At 39.9% G+C, this 19277-nt stretch overlaps 1 long non-coding RNA gene across 1 annotated transcript in view; it reads right to left on the bottom strand.

The window, feature by feature from the left end:
- Positions 1–15132, bottom strand: part of LOC141423188 (uncharacterized) — a 32774-nt gene extending 17642 nt beyond the window's left edge. Inside the window, exons 1-2 of the long non-coding RNA XR_012447841.1 lie at positions 14834–15132; positions 721–1261 (exon numbers count right to left, since the gene is read on the bottom strand). This is a non-coding gene — a long non-coding RNA (uncharacterized lncRNA). The remainder of the gene's footprint in view (positions 1–720; positions 1262–14833) is intronic.
- Positions 15133–19277: the final 4145 nt, after the last annotated feature.

The raw sequence follows: 19277 nt of genomic DNA, 5'->3' as shown, positions 1-19277 counted from the left end.
TAATGAATACTTCCCTAGATTCAGCCTTAAGGAGAGCTAGACAGCTAAAATATGGAATATATCTTCTTCTAAAAATAAATTTGACATCTCAGGTGGCCTTCCCCCTGTTTTGAATGATGAATTGTAAGTTCGTGGCTCTCCAATTTATCCATGAATACTGAGGCCTGTTTTCTTAGAAGACTTGGGCACAGAAAATGTCTTACAGCAGCAAATGTAGTTCTCTCAGCTCCCAGCAGAGAGTGTGACCGAGGCCGGCCTCCGGGGAAGGGCCTGAGCACAAGGAGCTAGAGAGTTTTGGACGAGGGTTGGGGCTATGTAAAGTTGGAGGTAGTCAGGAAAGGTGACTTCAAAGGTGTCCCAAATGACACACAAAAATGACTTCAGTCAACACATCACTATTTAACTTTGTTCAAATTCCTCAAAAGAAGAAAAGAAAGTGTTTCTTTCAATAGCAAAACAGAAGGATAAAAATATGCAAAGGGAGTGAGGAGTCTGCACACTCAGGAACGTTTTCACCAGATGGGCTTTCCTTGATGGTAAAGCACCGTTTCATTGAATAAAAGCGACATTCCTCCAAAAAACACAAGACAAGAAATAAACCTTGCCCAGTCAGCTTTGCACCGTGTGGAGTTACCATGGATTTTCCACTTCGTAAAAACAATTCCAGGTCCTTCTGAACCAGCAGTCCCTACTTTGAGACAGTGAAAACCTCGTACTTACATTTCCCAGGGTAAAACAGCTGGAGGTCTGATTTCTCTGAATGCCAAACACTTGTAGAATCCTGTGTGAGACAGGGAAGTCTACAGAGAAGAGCAGTCTTTAAGATCCATGGTTTTGATGGCTTAATTTGGATGGATCATGGTTCTTATACTGGCTTACACTGTCCATATAGCACCAGAGAGATGTGCACAGGCCTGTGAGCACTTCTTTCTTTCTTCTTTCCTTCTCTCCCTCTTTCTTTCTCTCTCTCTTTCTCTCTTTCTCTCATTCTCCTCTCTCTCTCTCTCTCTCTCTCTCTCTCTCACTCTCCTCTCTCTCTCACCCAATAGACAGCTCTATGGATAGAGGCCTCTGTTTTCCCTCACACATAGGCAAGGTCATCTGGATTTGGGAAACTGGAACCTCCACATGAGAGACAGGGAGAACTTCAAGATGACAATGTCCCATGTAGAATTTAGTCACCAAGAGAGGGGGGAAATGACACCAAATACTCAGAACAGAGTTTGATGACTTCATTGAATGTGTCTCTGAGTTGGATAGACTGAAAAGGAAAAAGAAAGCATGGGTGAGCAAGAAGTCACAATGAAACACAGTCACAATCAAATGGAACATTGCAGGTGCATTGTATGCTGATCTGGGGGAAGGTGGAAAGGCGGAATAGAACCTGTGGTCACTATCCCTCTTCTCCCATATGGACCTTTAGAGATGGCCCTGAGGTCACTATGGGATAAGTCACCAGCATGCATTATATGTATTTTGTCATGCACAGAAAGCCCTTCAGTGAGAGCTGTCCAACTATCTTCATAGGAATGGAGCCCCTGACGATCAGTGTCACTACTACTATGAGTTTGAGGTATGCATATAAAACTAAGATGGCTTTCCGTTACCTCTGGACATGACTATGCGTGTCTGCAGCCACTCTTTGTGAAACAAAGCAATGCATTTCCTTCATCAGTGGCTGACTCGCTGAGCCACACTGGTCGTTTTTCTCCTTTCATTCAGGATTCATCATTCTGACTCAGGTTTCTCCTGGGGTCTCAGCATGGTTCATGTTTCTAATGTGTTCTTTTCTAAGGTCCATGTTAAACAGTGGTGGGAGAAACCACATGCCCTCTTGCTGTACTTGGCTTGCATCTTTTGCATCTTTCAATCAACGGAGTGTTAAAACTCATTCAATGCAGACTGAAAATGCTGTTACTAAAATCTAAATTCTCACAAAACACTTTTGTTTACATTTTCATGGACTCTTCTTTGGGCTTTTGGTCTTTGCACAAGTATCAATAAACCCATTCTATTGCCAAGCCAACAGGGGTGACAGACGAACTTATTTTTGCTTTTCTATTTCCTGTCTATTTAGAAGGATTCTACTGAATGTAGGCTGAGCAATTTAAAGCATTTGTCCCTTGTCATCTTTGGGGATTTGTTCCAGGATCCCCCGTGAATACCAAAATCTGCAAGTGCTCGAGTCCCTTATATAAAATGGCGTAGTATGTCCATATAACTTGCATATATCTTCTTGAGTATTTTTAATCAACTGTGACTTGTTTATAATACCTAATGCAATGTTAATACTGTGCAAATAGTTGCTCACTATATTGCTCAGAGTAGTGACAAGGGGGAAAAAGAGACCTGTGCATCTTTAGATCAAACAAAATTTTAAAAAAATATTTTCAGTCCTGGTTGGCTGAATCCATGGACCTCAAACTCAGGGATACAGTGTACGGATGGCAAGAGACATAGCAGAAGCCCTAATCTGTGAAGAGTTATAATTACATCTGGACCATTTTCTTGGATTTCCATAGAAGGTAACAATAATAATCAATTCTTTAGCTTTATCCTGGGAAGTAAGGGCTAATGTTTAAGCTTATAGAAATAGAAACTTTGAGTAAAAGCCAAAAAGTTCAGATACAGCCCAATCATTGGTGAGGCAGTAGAGTGGTTCTCAGCCCAGGGTGATTTTGCCACCGTAGGGACACTTGTCACTGTCTGGACAGCTTTGGTTGTCATAACTGAGGGGCAGGATGCTTCTGCAGTGAAGCTGGTATTTGCCTAGGGTGCAGCTAAATGTTCTGAGCCTCTCTGGCCCTCAATTTGCAATGATTTGGCTCAAAATATCAATAGTGGCAACACTGATAAATGCTGCTAAAGCAAATTATTTTTCTAAAAATACTAAGATGTCAGAACTCATATTGCATGATTAATGTACAGGTTATACTTTTTAACAGTTGTCGAATGTTTAATTCATTTATTGGACAATTCATATATTTTAGTGTGAATGGTTTTTAGTTTGTTCGCAGAACTGTGAGATCACCACAATTAGTTTTACATTTTCATCACCCAAAAAGAATCAGGAACATTGTAATCATCATGTCCTCATCGTCCCCCTGTCCCTCATCAACCCCCAAGCAACCACCAATTGCTTTCTGTTTTTTTCCTATCACAAATTTCACGTATATAGAATTATGCAATGCAGGACCTTTTGTGCCTGGCTTCTTTCCCTTAGAATATTTTCAAGGTTCAACCCTGTTCCATCCCTTTTGGTGGCTGAATAACGTGGTGTGTTAACATATCACGTTTATTAGTATACTCACAAGTAATGGGCATTAGTTGTTTATACCATTTGATCTCTTCTAAATGTGTTATTATGAACATGGATGTACAAATTTTTGTGTGGATGTATATTTTTATTCCTCTTGGGATTGTTGTAAGAACAGAATTACTGGAGTATACAATAACTCTGTGTTTAACATTTTAAGAAATTATTAAGCTGTTTTCCAAAAGCTCAATGATTTGGCATTACCACCAGCAATGTTTGCAGGTCTGATTTCTCCACGTCTTTGTCCACATGTGTCTTTTCATTACAGCTATCCTAGTGGTTTTGAAATGCTGTCTCACCATGGGTTTGATTTGCATTTCTCAATAGCTAATGTAGAACACCTTGGATTCTTATTGACTGGTTGTTTATCTTCTTTGGAGAAATGCCCATTCCGAGTTATTATCCACTTTACCTCATTTATTCTTCTATAAGGTTATTAAAATTATTTATATATTCTGGGTACAAGTCACTTATCAGATATACAAGTTGCCAAAATTTTATCTCGTTCTGTGGGATTTTCACTTGCAACATAAAGTTTTTAATTTTGCTAACATCCAATGTACCCGCTTTCTTTCTTTTGCCATTTTGTTTTTTTATGTTTTATTCATGGCTTTTCTTAACCCCACCTAACAAAAAAAATTGGGGGGGTGCTGTATTAGGGTTTGAACTCAGGTTCTCACACTTGATAAGCAGGCATTTTACCACTTGAACCACTCCATTAGTGCTACAAAAGTTTATTTTTATGCTTCCTTTCAAGAGTTTCATAGATTTATGTCTTACATTTGGATCTATGATCTATTTTGAATAATATGGAATCCCCCCTGGAACGCTTGCTGACGTTAATTGACCACGAAGGTCAGGATTTACTTTTAGATTCAATTCTGTGTAACGATCCATGTGCCCATCTTTGTGCCAGGGATACAGTTTTATAAAAACTTTCAGAATCAGAAAGTGGGAGTTCTTCAGCTTTGCCCTTTTTCAAGATTGTCTTGGATTCCTGTATAAACCTAGAACTACCTTGCCGATTCCTGAAAAATAGTGATCTGGTATTTTGATAGGGAAAACATTGAACCTTCAGATCAATTTGAGGAATATTGCACTTTGACAATATCAAGTCTTCTAGGCTGTAAACATGGGATGCTTTTCCATTTGTTTCAGTCTTTAATTCCTTTCACCATTTTGCTAGCATGCAAGTGCACTGGAGTGTTAAGTGTTCAGTGTACAAGTCTTACACTTTTTATTACAGTTCTTCCTGAGCATTTTATTCTTTTGATTCTCTTATAAATCAAATTGTTTTCCTATTTCTATTTTTTTCCATTCTAGCAAATAGCAATAAAATTGACCTTTGCATATTGGTCAAGTATATTACAACCCTGCTAATATACCATTTGGTCAAAGTATGTATGACCATTCATGCCATAATATCCTTTTTAGAGGGGTCTGGATTTGGTTTGCTGTTATCTTACTGAGATTTCTTTTTTGTCTATGTTTACAATAGATATTAATTTGAAGTTTACATTTGATATATTTGTTTGTTTTTGTCTGTGTAATGCTGGCCTTAAAGAATGAGTTGGAAATGGGTCCCTCTTTGATTTGTTAAAAGGTCTTTTTTTAAAAAAAGAATTCTCCTTTAAATATCAGTGAAATGCACAGTGATTTAGGCTTGAGGATTTTTTTTTTTGAAGGAAGGTTTTCAGTTAGCAGTCTGATTTTTTAAATTTATTATAGGATTGTTCAGGTTTTCTATTTCTCTTTGAGTCAATTATAATAGTTCATGTGATTCTTGGACTCTGTACGTTTCATCTATGTCCTTAACTATTCATACTATTGTCTTACAATACTCTGTATTTGTAAGGTTAGTAGTGATGCTCCCCCTTTCTTTTACAATTTTTTATTAGAATATATTCATTATACAGGGGGAAATTCATAGTGACAATTCCTATTAGACTTATATTGTACATTATTTATATTACTGCCACTGTCTCTCCCCCTCAGCCCCTCCCCACCCCACTTAAAGCAATTGCAAGAGGTTTCTTAGCTCTGTTTCATATAGGTGTATGAAGTCCATCTACCATATACCATTGCCTTGCTCTCTTTCCTTCACCCTTGCTCTCCCATTAGTACCTTCCCATATACTGTACTGTACAATCCTGTCTTTCATTATTAATACTTGAATGATGTTCAAAGGGGAGTCTCAATGCATGCTTACTGTAGATGTATTTTACTTTGGTATGTTCAACCCCTTCTACTACTCTCCCTTACCCCTTTACCTTCCACTCCCCATTTTTCAACAGCTTTCAACACACATCTTTATATCCTCTCCCTTCACATCTTATGTTAGGCGATATTACTGATGCTCTGTCATTCCCTTTTCCTTTCCCTCTTTCCCCGATTTCCATGGAGCAGTTGTTCTGCTGTTACAAACATGTTCTAATCTGAGTTTGTATATGATCATGCTTGTTTTTGTGTATGTATTTATCTTTGGATCTGTCTTCCATGTATAAGAGAAAACATGTGGACTTTGTGTTTCTGAGCCTGTCTTACTTTACTTAACCTGATGTCCTCCAGTTGCATCCATTTACCTTCAAACCACATGTCATTGTTCTTTATGGCTGAGTAATACTCCATTGATTGGCAGAGTCAACATTGTGAAAATGGCCATACTACCAAAAGCAGTCTACATGTTCAATGCAATCCCTATCAAAATCCCAATGCCATTCTTCACTGAGATAAAAAAATCAATCCTGAAATACATATGGAAACACAAAAGACCTCAAATAGGCAAAGCAATTCTGAACAAAAAGTCCAGTGCTGGAGGAATCACAATGCCTGACTTCAAACTATACTACAGAGCCATAACAATAAAAACAGTATGGTACTGGCACAAAAACAGACAGGAAGACCAGTGGATCAGAATAGAAGATCCACACATAAACCCACACATCTATAGCCAGCTGATCTTTGACAAAGGAGCCCAAAACACATGATGGAGAAAAGACAGCCTCTTCAACAAATGTTGTTGGGAAAACTGGATATCCACATGCAGAAGACTGAAACCAGATCCCTATCTTTCACCCTGTAACAAAGTCAACTCAAAGTGGATCAAAGACCTTAATATAAGGCTGGAAACTTTGGAACAACTTCAGGAAGTAGTAGGAAATATACTGGAACAGATAGGTATAGGAAACGACTTCCTAAACAGAACTCAAAAGGCTCAGCATCTAAGACAAACAATGAACAAATGGGACTGCATCAAATTAAAGAGATTCTGCGCAGCAAAGGAGTCACCAGACTCAAGAGACATCCCACAGAATGAGAGAAAATCTTTTCCAGCTTCTCATTTGATAAGGGACTACAATCCAGAATCTACAGGGAACTCAAAAACCTCAGCCCCCAAATGATCAACACCTCAATGAAGAAATGGGCATATGAATTAAACAGGGAATTTTCAAAGGAAGAGGTACAAATGGCCAATAAATACATGAAGAAGTCCCCAACTTCCCTGGTTATAAAAGACATGCAAATCAAAACAACACTTAGATTTCATCTCACCCCAGTTAGAATGGCCATATTAAAGGGTAATAACAACAACAAATGCTGGTGAGGATGTGGAGAAACAGGAATCCTTATACACTGCTGGTGGGAATGCAAACTAGTACAACCACTATGGAAAATAGTATGGAGATTCCTCAAAAAAACTAGAGATAGAACTGCCATATGATCCAGTGATACCATTCCTGGGCATCTATCCTCTTTGATTCTTGATTTTAATAATTTGGGTCTTCTCTCTTTTTTGCTTAGTTTAGCTAAAATTTGATCAATTTTGTTTTTTAAATTATTTTCCTATATGCTATTTCTGATATGTTTCATTAATTTAATGTTTTGATTATTATTATTTGCTTTATTATGCTTACTGTAAGTGTCATTTTCTCTTATTTTTCCAGTGTCTTTAGGTAGAAGTTTGGATTGTTGATTTGCGATCCTTCTTTTTTTTTAAAAAAAAAAAAGATAAGTATTTATACATATACATTTTGTTCTAAGTGCTGCTTTGCCTCCATCCATAAGTTTTGGTACATTTCATTACGTCTCAAAGGATTTCCTAATTTTCCTTGTGATTTCTTCTTTGACTCATTGATTATTAAAGAATATTTTGTTTAATTTCTATATATTTATGACTTCTCCCAAGTTCCTTGCATTATTGTTTTCTAATTTTACCCATTGGGGTCAGAGAACATACTATGTATGATTTCAGACCTCTTAAATTCATTGAAGCTTGCTTTATGGCTTAGCATATGGACTATTCTGGAAAATGTTCCCTGTGCTTGGGGCTTACTTTATTTAACATGGTGATCTCCAGTTCCATCCACTTACCTGCAAACAGTGTAATTTCATTCTTTATTATAGCTGACTAATATGCCACTGTGTATAAATACCACACTTTCTTAATCCATTCATCAGTTGTAGGGCATCTGGGCTGTTTCCATAGCTGGGCTATTGTGAGCAGTGCTGCGATCACCATGGGTGTGCAAGCATTTCTTTGTATACTGACTTACACTCCTTTTGGTATCTGCTGGGAGTGGTATTGCTGGATGGTATGGTAGTTCTATTTTTAGTTTTTTGAGGAATCTCCATACTGCTTTCCGCAGTGATTGTACTAATTTACATTCCCACCAATAGTGTATAATAAGGGCTCCTATTTCACCATATCCTGGCCAATATTTGTTGTTATTTGTGTGAGTTAAATTCTTGTGGTTGCCCTAAGGCTCACAGTATACATCTTAATTTCTCATAATTGATTTTAGATTTATATTAACTTAATATAAACTTTATGCCTATATAGCTCCATATGTTCATCTTCCCTTTGTGAAATATTGCTATATATCTGTAACCACTCTATGTAGACCAGCCCAATAATGTATTTATAATTGCTAATTCATATATTTTCTGTCTTTTGAAGAAGCTGAGAAAAGAACAGAGAGCAAATACACACTTGTAGAACTTGTTATCCTGATCTTATTTATCTTTCTATTCTCTTCATTGGTTTCTGTGGATTCAAGTTGCCATCTGGTGCCATTGCCTTACTCTAACACAACTTTGCTCCTTCCTGCCTCCTCTGTGCTGCTATTGATAAATATATCACATTTATATCTATTATAAGCCTCAGGCTATATTTTGAACAACAACAAAAAATCTATAAGTACTATAAAATATGCAGTCACTCATTCCTAGTAGATCAAAGAGAAACTTCTTTCTAGCAAGATTTAACAATAGTAATTAAGTGATTTCATACTTGTGATCTGTTTAAAGACTTGCCTGAGGCTAAGTCCAAAGGTCTTCTCCAAGTCATTAAAGACAGTTTCAAAACTGTCAGCCCTTTTTGGACAGGACAGAGATCCATGGAATCTACCAAGACTGCTTCAATGCTGGATCTTCCCATGGCTAGCAATCCGCAGCTTGAATGCTGTCACTGGCACTGTTAGGAACGCTCTAGTTCTTCCAGGCCTTTAGCTCAGAAAATAGGAGTTTATGCATAAAAACGTGTGCTATTTTGGGAAGTATAATAACGTGTAAATGTTTTTTATAATCTTTTTTATTTCTAAATTTTAAATTTGTTCAGCATCTTAAGTCAGGCAAGTCTAAGAATGTAAGTAAATGCAAAGCTGGCAACAGAGGTGTTTTGTGACTCACAAATAAGCCATCCAGGCAGAAGCAATACCTGTTGGGCAGGTTAGGTGTGTTGCTAGATCACTTTCTCCATGCTCAGACATAGCACGGCATGGAGGGAGCATGTGGCAGTACCAGACCAAACGGCTTGCCTTAGCAGCCAGGGAGCAACAGAAAAAGAGGAAGAGACCAATGTTCCACTGTCCACTCTAAGGACAAACCTCCCCCATGACATAAGGACCACCCAGTGTGCTCCATTCCCTAAAGATATTACCACCTGTCAATAAATGCCACTCTAGGGACAAGCCTACGACCTTTGGAGCTATCCAACATCCAAACTATGGCCTTCTGCCCCTTCTCCTCATAGTTGTCTAGTGCACCCACCAAGGACCCAAAACAAGGGTCTGCCAGATCTTGGACTGGAAGCTCCAAAACTGTGAGCCAAATGAATCTTTTCTCTTTATGAGCTGATTATCTCAGATATTTCATTATAGTGAGAGAAAGATGACTGCTACACTAATTGGCAGAACATTTCCAGCTACAAAAGCAGGTAATTTTGTTGTGAGTTGATGTAGCTTTGCTCCCCCTAAAATGAGTTCATCACAAAAAATGTCCAGTGACTTCCCCTTACCATAGGACTGCCCACAGAGAATGGCTTAGTCACCTGCTCATATCCCAGAAAAAATACTGATTTCCACCTATGAGATCGTGAAATGATTCAGTCATAAACTTATGTTTGGGACTATCTTCAGCCACAAGTGGCTGAGCAAAATTAGCTTGAATTTAAGGACTTGGAAGGTAAGAAGCAGTCTGGGGGGAGGGGATGGTAACTCGCAATGTCATCAGGGACCTGGTTCTTCTTTTCTTTCTACTCAGTCATTCTTAACACTGGTTTGTTGCCTCGTGTTACAAGAGGCTGGCTGGTTCTCAACCAACAGTAGGCAGTGAAAAGCAATGAACAGGAAGAATGGGCATTTCAACTCCAATTCATTTCAGTTCTCTCCTCTCTCTCCTTCTCCCACCCTCTTCCTCGCTGCCATGAGCTAAGCAGCCTCCTCCTTCCTGTCCACCATGATGTCCCTCTTCCTCCCAAAACAGCAGAGCCAAGTAATCGGGGACCTGGTGACATTCCAGGGACAGGATGAACCCCTCTCAGCCAAAATTTGGTTCAGGTGCTGTGATTGATGGCACCGCACTGCATCCACCAAGAAGGTGGTCTTATTTCTCACATGATGGGGTTTCCCAGAGAGGGTAAGGCAGGCTCTGAAATGACCAAATATAAGGTGAGGAAGCAAGGAAAAGAGACAGGTTTGGGGCAGATAATGAAGGCTCAGACTATAGGGTTTGAACTTGCCATCAATTCTGAAGGAAGGAGCAATAGGTTTTCTTATCAGCTTACTAGATGTGGGCCAACAGAGGAAGAGGCTTCGGTGGGCCTTGAAAACTGTCAGACATTCACAGTGGAGTCAGACTCTGTTACGGTTTGGATCTTGAATGCTCCCCAAAAGCTCTTGTGTTGAATGCTTAGCCCTAGCAGGTGGCACGATTGGAAGGTGATGGAAACTTTAGGAGGTGAGACCTAGTTGGAATATGTGGGTCACAGGATGTGTGCCTTTGCAAAGAATGTATTTTCTGCAGTCCCTGTCCTTTGTCTTTCTCTGCTTCCTAGCCACATATGTAAACAGCCTCCTCTGTCACCATTCCTGCCCCATGGTGTTCTCCCTCACCCCTGATCCACAAACAACTGATCCATGTGACCATGGACAGAAACCTCTGAAACTTGAATCCAAATAAGCCTTTCTACCTTTCAATATTTTATATCAGGTATTTTGTTGCAGTGACAGAAAGTTACTAATATAGACTCTTGTAGAGTCTCAACAGTATTCAGCTAACAGCTCATAGGTGAATGAGAAATGCAGTGGTTTAGCTGCCCAGTGGAGGACCTAACAGTTAACATGGAAAGAGCTGAGAATGGAGGTGAGCTTGTAGGCAGCAGGTTCGCCCATGCAAGCCATGTCCTTCTTAGGCTTTTTTTCATTTGGGGATGAAAAGGAGTCTTGGCTCTCCATCAGGGTTAATGGTGCTCAAACATTACCAGGTCCACTAAGCTGTAACCATGCATCCCTTTTCAGGCAGACTGAGCAGCATGAAAGCTGCAAGTACAGAGCTGAGAGCCACCCTAAGCCCACACCAGGACCCAGGGCATGTGCTCCCCACTGCCAACACCAGCATGTGAATACAGACACCTTACAGCCTTGATCGTGAGGGTGTTTCCTTTGGTTAATTGCAAGACAAAAAAACTAGCCTGATTTTGACTTTCAGGCTGTAATGTTTTAAGCCCTGGGAGGAACATCATCTGAAAGATTATTTATAAGAATTTTCCCCAATGTTAGGAAAAAAGGGTTGAAAAAAATCCAGAATGATTAGATAAAAGTGTTTTCCAATACATGATTGTCCAGGGCTTAGTGAGGAAAAAAATGTCTCTCCCTTCCTGTTCTCTTCATCCCTCTCACCTTCCTTTCCCTCAGGAAGTATTTCTGTATACAGATGCTGCTCCCTGGTTAAAACTGACCTGCAGTTGAGAAGCAAATCACTTAGGAAGTTTATAAGTTAAAGTCCTACCAATAAGTACAACACACAACAGTGACCATCTGTCTGCTTTTGTGTGAAGGTTCATTTGCCATAGAAGCTGTTATTGGCTTGCTATTCTAAGACCAAAAAAATACCTCTCCACATGAAGGGGAAGCTTTCTGATGAACTGTTCTTATTTTGCTTTTAATATTTAGTGAGCTGGATGTTCCTGGAGGCATGTTTACACTTACCTCTAAGGATTCTTTGATTTGACATTTTCTTTGCAACATTGATGCTTGCAATCATTGCTGAATTCCTACAGGTGGTTGTCTGACCATCCCAAGGTCACAAAGCCACCAAGCCAGAAAGGACAGAAAACTCAATAGCCAATTAGGACACTTGGGTAAGGCATCCTACTCTCTAGGGCACCCACTGCCACCCTGAGGACTCATAGTCAGAGAATATGAGCACATAAGGTCTGATTCATTCTTTTTTTCTTTTTTTCCCTTTCTTGTGTTTGAAGAGCTTAAGAAAGTTTCCATTGTGGCTGGAAAGTCAGAAAAGGTACTAACTTCAACCACATTTTTGGTACTCTATAAAAGCTAAATAAAAATAATAGTTGAAAAATGAACAAGGTACCACAGAGAGGTGCAAGATATTTGCAGACCAGGGAGCAAGCCAAAGATATGAGAAAGGCCAAGTCCCCCAACGTTATCTTAAACTAAAAATTTGGGTTGCAAAGGAAATACAAGTGCTACCACTGCTAGCCTGGAGAAGTCGGCTTGGACCTCAGTTCACCCTTAAGTAGAAGCAGAAAGCATTTCTGTGTGTCTGCATTGCTGCGACTGCCTTGCAGTGGAAAAAAGGACATTTCTGCAGTGAATTTATCATTTGATGCAGATGTTTGGCTTCAGTTTCCTGATCTTGTCAGCAAAGTTGATGTTAAAAAATTGGAAAAAGAATCCTGGTTTATTTATGTTTTCTTATGAGGTGTAAATTTGCATAAATGAGAATTACTTTTACTGAGGTCCCTTACAGAGCTTCTAGTTTAGGGCTATATGTTCTTCTTTCTCCTTAATTCATTTTTTCATTTCAAAGTATTCTTCCTTTCTACTCTCTTCCACCAAGGAAGCTCAATTACACTGATTACTGGCCTCCCACCTTCTCTTTCTTTCTTTTTTGAAATGGGCATCAAGAAACATAGCCTTTCACCATGGCATTTCAGATGGCTAACCCTCTTTTGACCTCTAGATTTTTCAAAGTCTGTAAAGGATAAAAACAAGGAGGAATTTGCAAAGTTCATTAATTCTAGGCTTTCCTGAGACAGCCTGATGATTGGATTTTAATGCACTCTTTGCAGCTCTTCTAACTGGAAATGGTTAAAAAGTAGCTAAGAAGTTCTGGAAAAGCAAAAGTGGTGTGATAACAAGTTAGGCATTAGCAGGGGACTTTTTCTTGAACTCGAGTGTTAACGCACGGTCTGGGCTTCAGGCGTAATCTTACACCGGTTGTCTGTTTTCCTTTTCGAGGTGGATGGAAAGTTGTTCTCACGATGCATCTGTGTTGTTGAATATCCATTATGTTACAGGGAAGCCATTTCTTCCTCCAAAACAATTTTAATTTTTATGGAGTCTAAGTTAAAACAGAAACATTTATTTTCTTACAGGGAAAGTTCCTGGAATGCTCTGTTAGATGGATTTAGTACATTTTTTTTTGACCAAACTCTTGATCAAACATTGCTTTCAAAGTTGACTTCTCTTTTAAAAAATAGTTAAGATTTTAAAATACATCTCTTTTGCTAGAAAACATTATACTTCAGTGTTTGGTCCGTAAAAGTCAGTTTTCCTACGACTCAGTTTCTTGAAATGGCCTCTCCCACAAATGGCTTCTATCTATAGTCAACAGGTGGTACCAGCTGTGGGTGTTCTGCTTATAATAAAAGTTACATGTGCATATTATTATTGCTGTTGAATTTAATAAACCCACCCAAATATAGTGCATTTATTTAAATTATTGACATCCTCTGTGATTTTTCCAGGATTAATGAGTATGCAGATACAATAAAAAAGTGCCCAGGATAGACAATTTCATGGAACATATTGTATCTTATTGTAAAATAAAAATAGCCTTGGACAGCCCATGGAATGTGTTCTAGCAGCATAACCAGTTCTTTACTGTGGTTTTCCTGCCAGTCGGGGAGTCCTGCCTCACAGAGAGCGGGTGCCAAGTGTCTGGTTTACGCTTTGGTCAGACATGTTTTTCTTGCTGAGAAGTTTTAGGTTTGCAGTTTCTCCAAGTACAAAGCATCCAGGTGACCTTCCCATGCAGGAGGGTATTGTGTGTGACCAGATGTCTCAGCAAAGGTTGAAATATTGGAATTCAAAGCACAGGTGGGGAGGCCAGCTGACAGTTCCTGTGATTGTGGCCTGCTGAGTCTCTCCCATCTGTTGGTGGACTTGGAGTTCTGGGCAGTTCAGTGGACTTTTCATCTTGTATAAATGAACTTGCTCTTCTAGAGCCTCTGCTACAAACAGTCAATTTGTTACAGTTTTAAATGAAGTGTTGAGTCAACTACCTAAATAAATCTGGGCAAAAGCATATTATTGAAGCAATGTGGGATTCTCCACTTTTTAGTCTACATTTTTCCAGAATGGCTTGCTGTCTTGTGTCCTTTTATCCACATGGTGCCCAGAGTTATCTGCAAAAGGATGATTATCACCTAGAGTTCATGACCACCCCTTGGGCTCTATCACTTCTAACCAGCATTTGTTCACTGGTCATTTTGTTTTGTGCAGCAAGACTTGAATGGTGCATTTTCAAACTCTCATCTAGGTAGTTACTCAGGCAGAAAACATAATCAGGGAACCAGAAATACGATAGTTATGTGTTTTCGCAATCAATCTGAACTTGATCCTAAATGCATACTGTTCTTATTGCTGCTTCTGGGGTGCTGGTTTCTGTCACACTGACAATGATCTGGGTTACCTGAAAGCCAGGATTTCACATGGAGCTGTAGGTAGAAAATTTCCCCTTCCTAAAAGCCTCACACCGCCTCCCCCCACCACACACATATAACATGCATGCATGCATACACATGGGCAGACACATAGACACGCTCCCGCTACCCTTTGAGGCCAAACCAAGGAAACACCTAGGAGCAAGGGGTTTGAAGACAGAGAGCTTCATCCAACATTTGAACCGCTGAAAATGCCCAAACAGCTCCGTTTCAAGCTCTTAGGATGGCCTGTGAAGCCCCCCAAAGTCCTCTCCTCTCTCACTCACCCAGCACGGTTCCTTGCCGAGGGGTCCCCACTAAGGCTTTCTGTGTATCTGCCCGGTTAACTCTGCCATCTCTACATGTCCCATCAGCAGCTCTTCTCTGCTTCCCGTCACCTCCACCTGCTGGGTTTTTACCCAGTGCTTAGCCTCCTCAGACAAACCACGTATTCACCCACTTGTTTATATGCTGAAGGAAAAGAGAAAGTAAATTTCACTGGGCAAAAGGTCTGTTTTGTTTACTGCTATCTCCATAACACACACAAGCATGCCCAGCCCATAACGGCTGCTTAATTAAGGCTTGGTGCATGTTGAGAGGCAAAATTATCAAGCCAAACGGTGCAGTGCCCCATTTGGTAAGACTAGCCCATCAGGGTCCAATCCCCTGCCATTTACCCGGCCACAGTCCTCTTTTCTTTTCTTTTATCCCTGTGACTAAGAAGCTTGTTTTGCAAGGTACATTTTATGCTCTTTGATCTGGTGGATCAAGAGTGGGCAAACTTTTGTTTCTTAAAAAGACTAGATAGCGAATATTTTCAGCTTTGAGATATTATTTCTCTGTCACAACCATATTGACTTTGTCATTTTAGTAGAAAGTAGCCATAAAAAATTGTAAACAAACGGACATAGCTATGTTGCAATGAAACTTTACAAAAACAGGTGGAGGGCTGCATTTGACCTGGGGGCTCTAGTTTTCTGACCTATTGGATTGTTATTGCTCTAACATAACCATTTCCTAAAAATGAATGGTTGGGTTCCACTGTGTTCCTGAGTAAGTTATGTGACATCATTTTCCTTTGATTTTTGTTGTTGGCCATTATTACTTGGATAAAGACTTTGCTAAGTGACTCCCAAGCTTGATTCTTTTCTTCATTTTTAGACTTGATAAAGCCTGACCCACTGAAAAAAAATGTCTTAAGGCACTATTTTTTTTTTCTGCCTGTTCTTTAAAAAAATAATATCCTTTCTTGTTTACTCATACTGAGCCTGAGACAAAGCTTCTAGTGCAGGCTCACTAAGCTCTTTGTGGCTAAACTGGTTTCTCACCCACCAGATTCTGGAAGATGTGGAAAAAAAAAAAGAATTGTACCAGATTAGCTGTGTTTTAAGAAGGGATCAATGTGTGATCTCCGTACCTCCTTCAGTTGTTCTAGGCCTCACTCAGAGCAAGTGATCCTTGTATACAAGTCAGGACAAAGGGGTGGACTTTGGCCCCTTAATTGAGACTCTAAACATACCCAGAAAGCAGAGTCCACATTCCAGGCCTGGCACAGAAACCCAAGCTAAACTGGCACCTTGGATCTGAACGTAAATTGTGTTTTCTCCTCTGGTCATTACCATACCACTTTCTTCATAGATGAATCTTCTAGTTCATCCAATGCTTACTGCCCTTATCTGGTTATTTCTAGAACAGGTGTTGACTTCCCTGGTCAGAGGGCTGGGGGACACTCAGAGTCCCTCTAAGTCTTCAACTGCACCCACCAAGCAAAAGCCAGGTCCTAACAATTCCAGAAAGATAATTAGCTATGGTTCTATCCTAATCTCCAGACCTTGCAGAATTTAGAATAACTCAGATAAACAGGGGAAGGAAAACCTCCTCTGAGTCCTGGAAAACTTCTCACCCCAAGCCAGGGGGGCAGCAACACTGACAGCTAATGAGACAGTGGTGGTCATTCTTGTGTCTTTTAAGGCATTTATTTTGTAGAATAATGGCTACCAGAAGGTCCTCTGGATTAACAATAACCTCTTTTCTTCTTAATAAGAGGCAAGCTAAGTAATTGTGTTGTGGGCTGAGTCCTGACCAAAGGCCAGCTAAGGGGACTGATACATCCTGAGGTGGATGACCACACAGACATTGTTGGTCTAAGATGCTCTTTACATGGATGACTCATTTATGATCCACAGGAAAAGGCACAGCCATGTCCATTAACCATGGGAAGTGTCTCTAGACACCATCATCATTGGGTCTGGGAAGAGCAGGAGGTCAGGAAGCAGGCTTGAGGAAAACAGACTAAGAGCCAGAGACCTGTGTTCTAATGTGAGTTCACCTCATCCCTGGTTCTGTTCCCAGTCCCCTTTCTGGTCACCTGCCTCCTTGATTCTGGCTTTGTTCAAATCATTCCAGGATCTTCAAAACAAATCAATGTCCAGGCCCAAACCTAGGCCAACTAAGTCAGAACCTCTTGGTTATTTAAATGAATCCCTTTGGGTGATTCTAGTGTGTACTCAGGGTTGGCGACCACTTCTGTAATACTTACATCATGATGCAGAAAGTATTCCTGGAAAGAAAGAAGGAAGGTTCCCAGCTGCTTCCACCCCATCCTTTCATGTGGGAAGCTCCTCATAAGACTGTATCTGAAACGAAGTTATGAAATCACCCCATAAGTGATTCCTTTTATATGAAAAGAAAAGAGAGAGACAGAAAGAATGAAAGAGAAAGAAAGAAAAAGAGAAACAGGAAGAAAGAAAGGAAGGAAGGAAAGAGAAAGGGAGGGAAGGGAAAGAGAGGGAGGGAGGAAGAAGAAGGAGAAGTAAGGAAAGGAAAGGAAGGAAGAAAGAAAGTGAGAAAGAAAGAGAGAGAGATGACAGGCATTTCACAGCTGGAAATGAAAGAGACTGCCTGATGCATGTGTTCACTGATGGTCATTTCTGCTTCTCCATGGTGTGAACAATCCCCTCAGCAACACTGACCCAGCGATAGTCCACATGGATTGTGAGTTCACGGTGACTGTGCAATCGAAGTATTCAGTGGTTGATTTTGAAGTGAGATCAAGCTTTGAATCTCAGCTCCTCAGTTTTGGCCTTGGGAAAATGACTTAATTTAATGCATAGTTTTCTCATCTACAAAGTGAGAAGAATAATATTTAGTTCACAGATTCTGGTTTGTTGAAGTGACAGAATAAATTAATAATTTAATGATATTTAAACCAGGTACTGAACATAAAGCACATAAGAAAAATTCCTAACTTGTAGTAAACTTTCAGCAAATGGCAGTTATTATTGGGACTAGAGTGAGTTTGTATCTAGACCAGGGTCTGCTTTCATTGTTGTATGGGATAATGACTTGGGAGTAAGAATCAAGCTCACTAAGGAAGTCATGATTTTTCCTGAAGCAAAGCTTACTAGAGTTTTTTGTATTCAGTCATATCCTGGCGTATTGGTTACTGTCAGCATATGGGGAAAATGAGTTTTAGAGGAATCTTTCTGCAGAAAGCAGACCCAAAATTCTTGGGGCTGCCTTTTCTTTCCTTCAGGTTCTTTGCAGTTCCCATAAGGGATGTGAGTATTGCTGTATTTCCTGCTTTCTGCTAGGCCAAGAAATGAGTTACAGGAAATGGGGTCGGGGGAAAGATTTTCAAAGGTTTCATTAAGATACTTGCTAAGAGCAGAAATGGAATATGAATGCCTCCAATACTTGATTGTAATAAAAAAAAGCACAAGGAACTGTATTACAAAGCAAGTAGAATTCCAACACAATGTTTATGAAGTAAAGTATGTTTTGTGTTTCTCTATATTATCACCAACACCATAATACTTGCAACCTGGTAAGTTGTGTGTATGTGTGTGTGTGTGTGTGTGTGTGTATAAGGCACATGCATTGTCTGTTTATCTGTTAGACCTGTAATACCAGTCTCGTTGTACAAATTTAATATCTGAGATTTGCTCTTCACAATAGAATGAATGCATGATTGAGAATCTACATACACTCAGTCCTTCTGACAGGAGATTTGCAGTGTTGGAAGTTATCAACAGCTACAATTTTAAGAGAAAGGCAAAGTCAGATAATAAAACTAGAAAATGAAGGATGAATGGATGTGTGCATAGGTAGATGGATGGATGGATGGATGGACACACAGACAGAGACTCTGCAGGGCCACCTGTTCTCTGTGGCCACTTGTTAAGTTACCCTTATGATGGAGGATTGGCATTACGGCTGTCATTGTCAGTTGTTGGACCTGTGCTCCTTGTTTGCCCACTTTCCCCATAAACACATGAGGTCCAGTACACACAACGAACAGACCACGCTTTGCACTGACTGCTCCCTTTACTACTCACTGCAATCTGAGGAAGAAATTCAACACCAAGAAAACACTAGAAGGTGCCCTGCTGACGCAGGCTGTTCTCTTAACTAAAATTCCATCTCTAGAACTCAGTGAACTGTCAAACGTCATTGCTTTCAAATTTAGTCCGTGTTGGCTCTGCCTTAGTGAATTCCAACAATTCAAGTGGAAGTTTTCACCATCTACTTCTGGCTAGTAAGAGCACACTGCATGAGAAAGAACAGCAAACAGTGTGCACAGTTCTTCTATTTTTTGCACCTCCTCACACATCAGCACATTACCTACAGGGTCACTGACTCGTTATCTGGCAATGTAAGCACCTTACCAGCAAACAAACAAAAACGCTATTCCAAGCAGCACCAAATATTATTTTACGGTCTATAGCCAAG

The sequence above is a fragment of the Castor canadensis genome, chromosome 5 (assembly GCF_047511655.1).
Source record: "Castor canadensis chromosome 5, mCasCan1.hap1v2, whole genome shotgun sequence".
NCBI lineage: Eukaryota > Metazoa > Chordata > Mammalia > Rodentia > Castoridae > Castor > Castor canadensis.
This window is presented reverse-complemented; position numbering and strand designations above follow the sequence as displayed.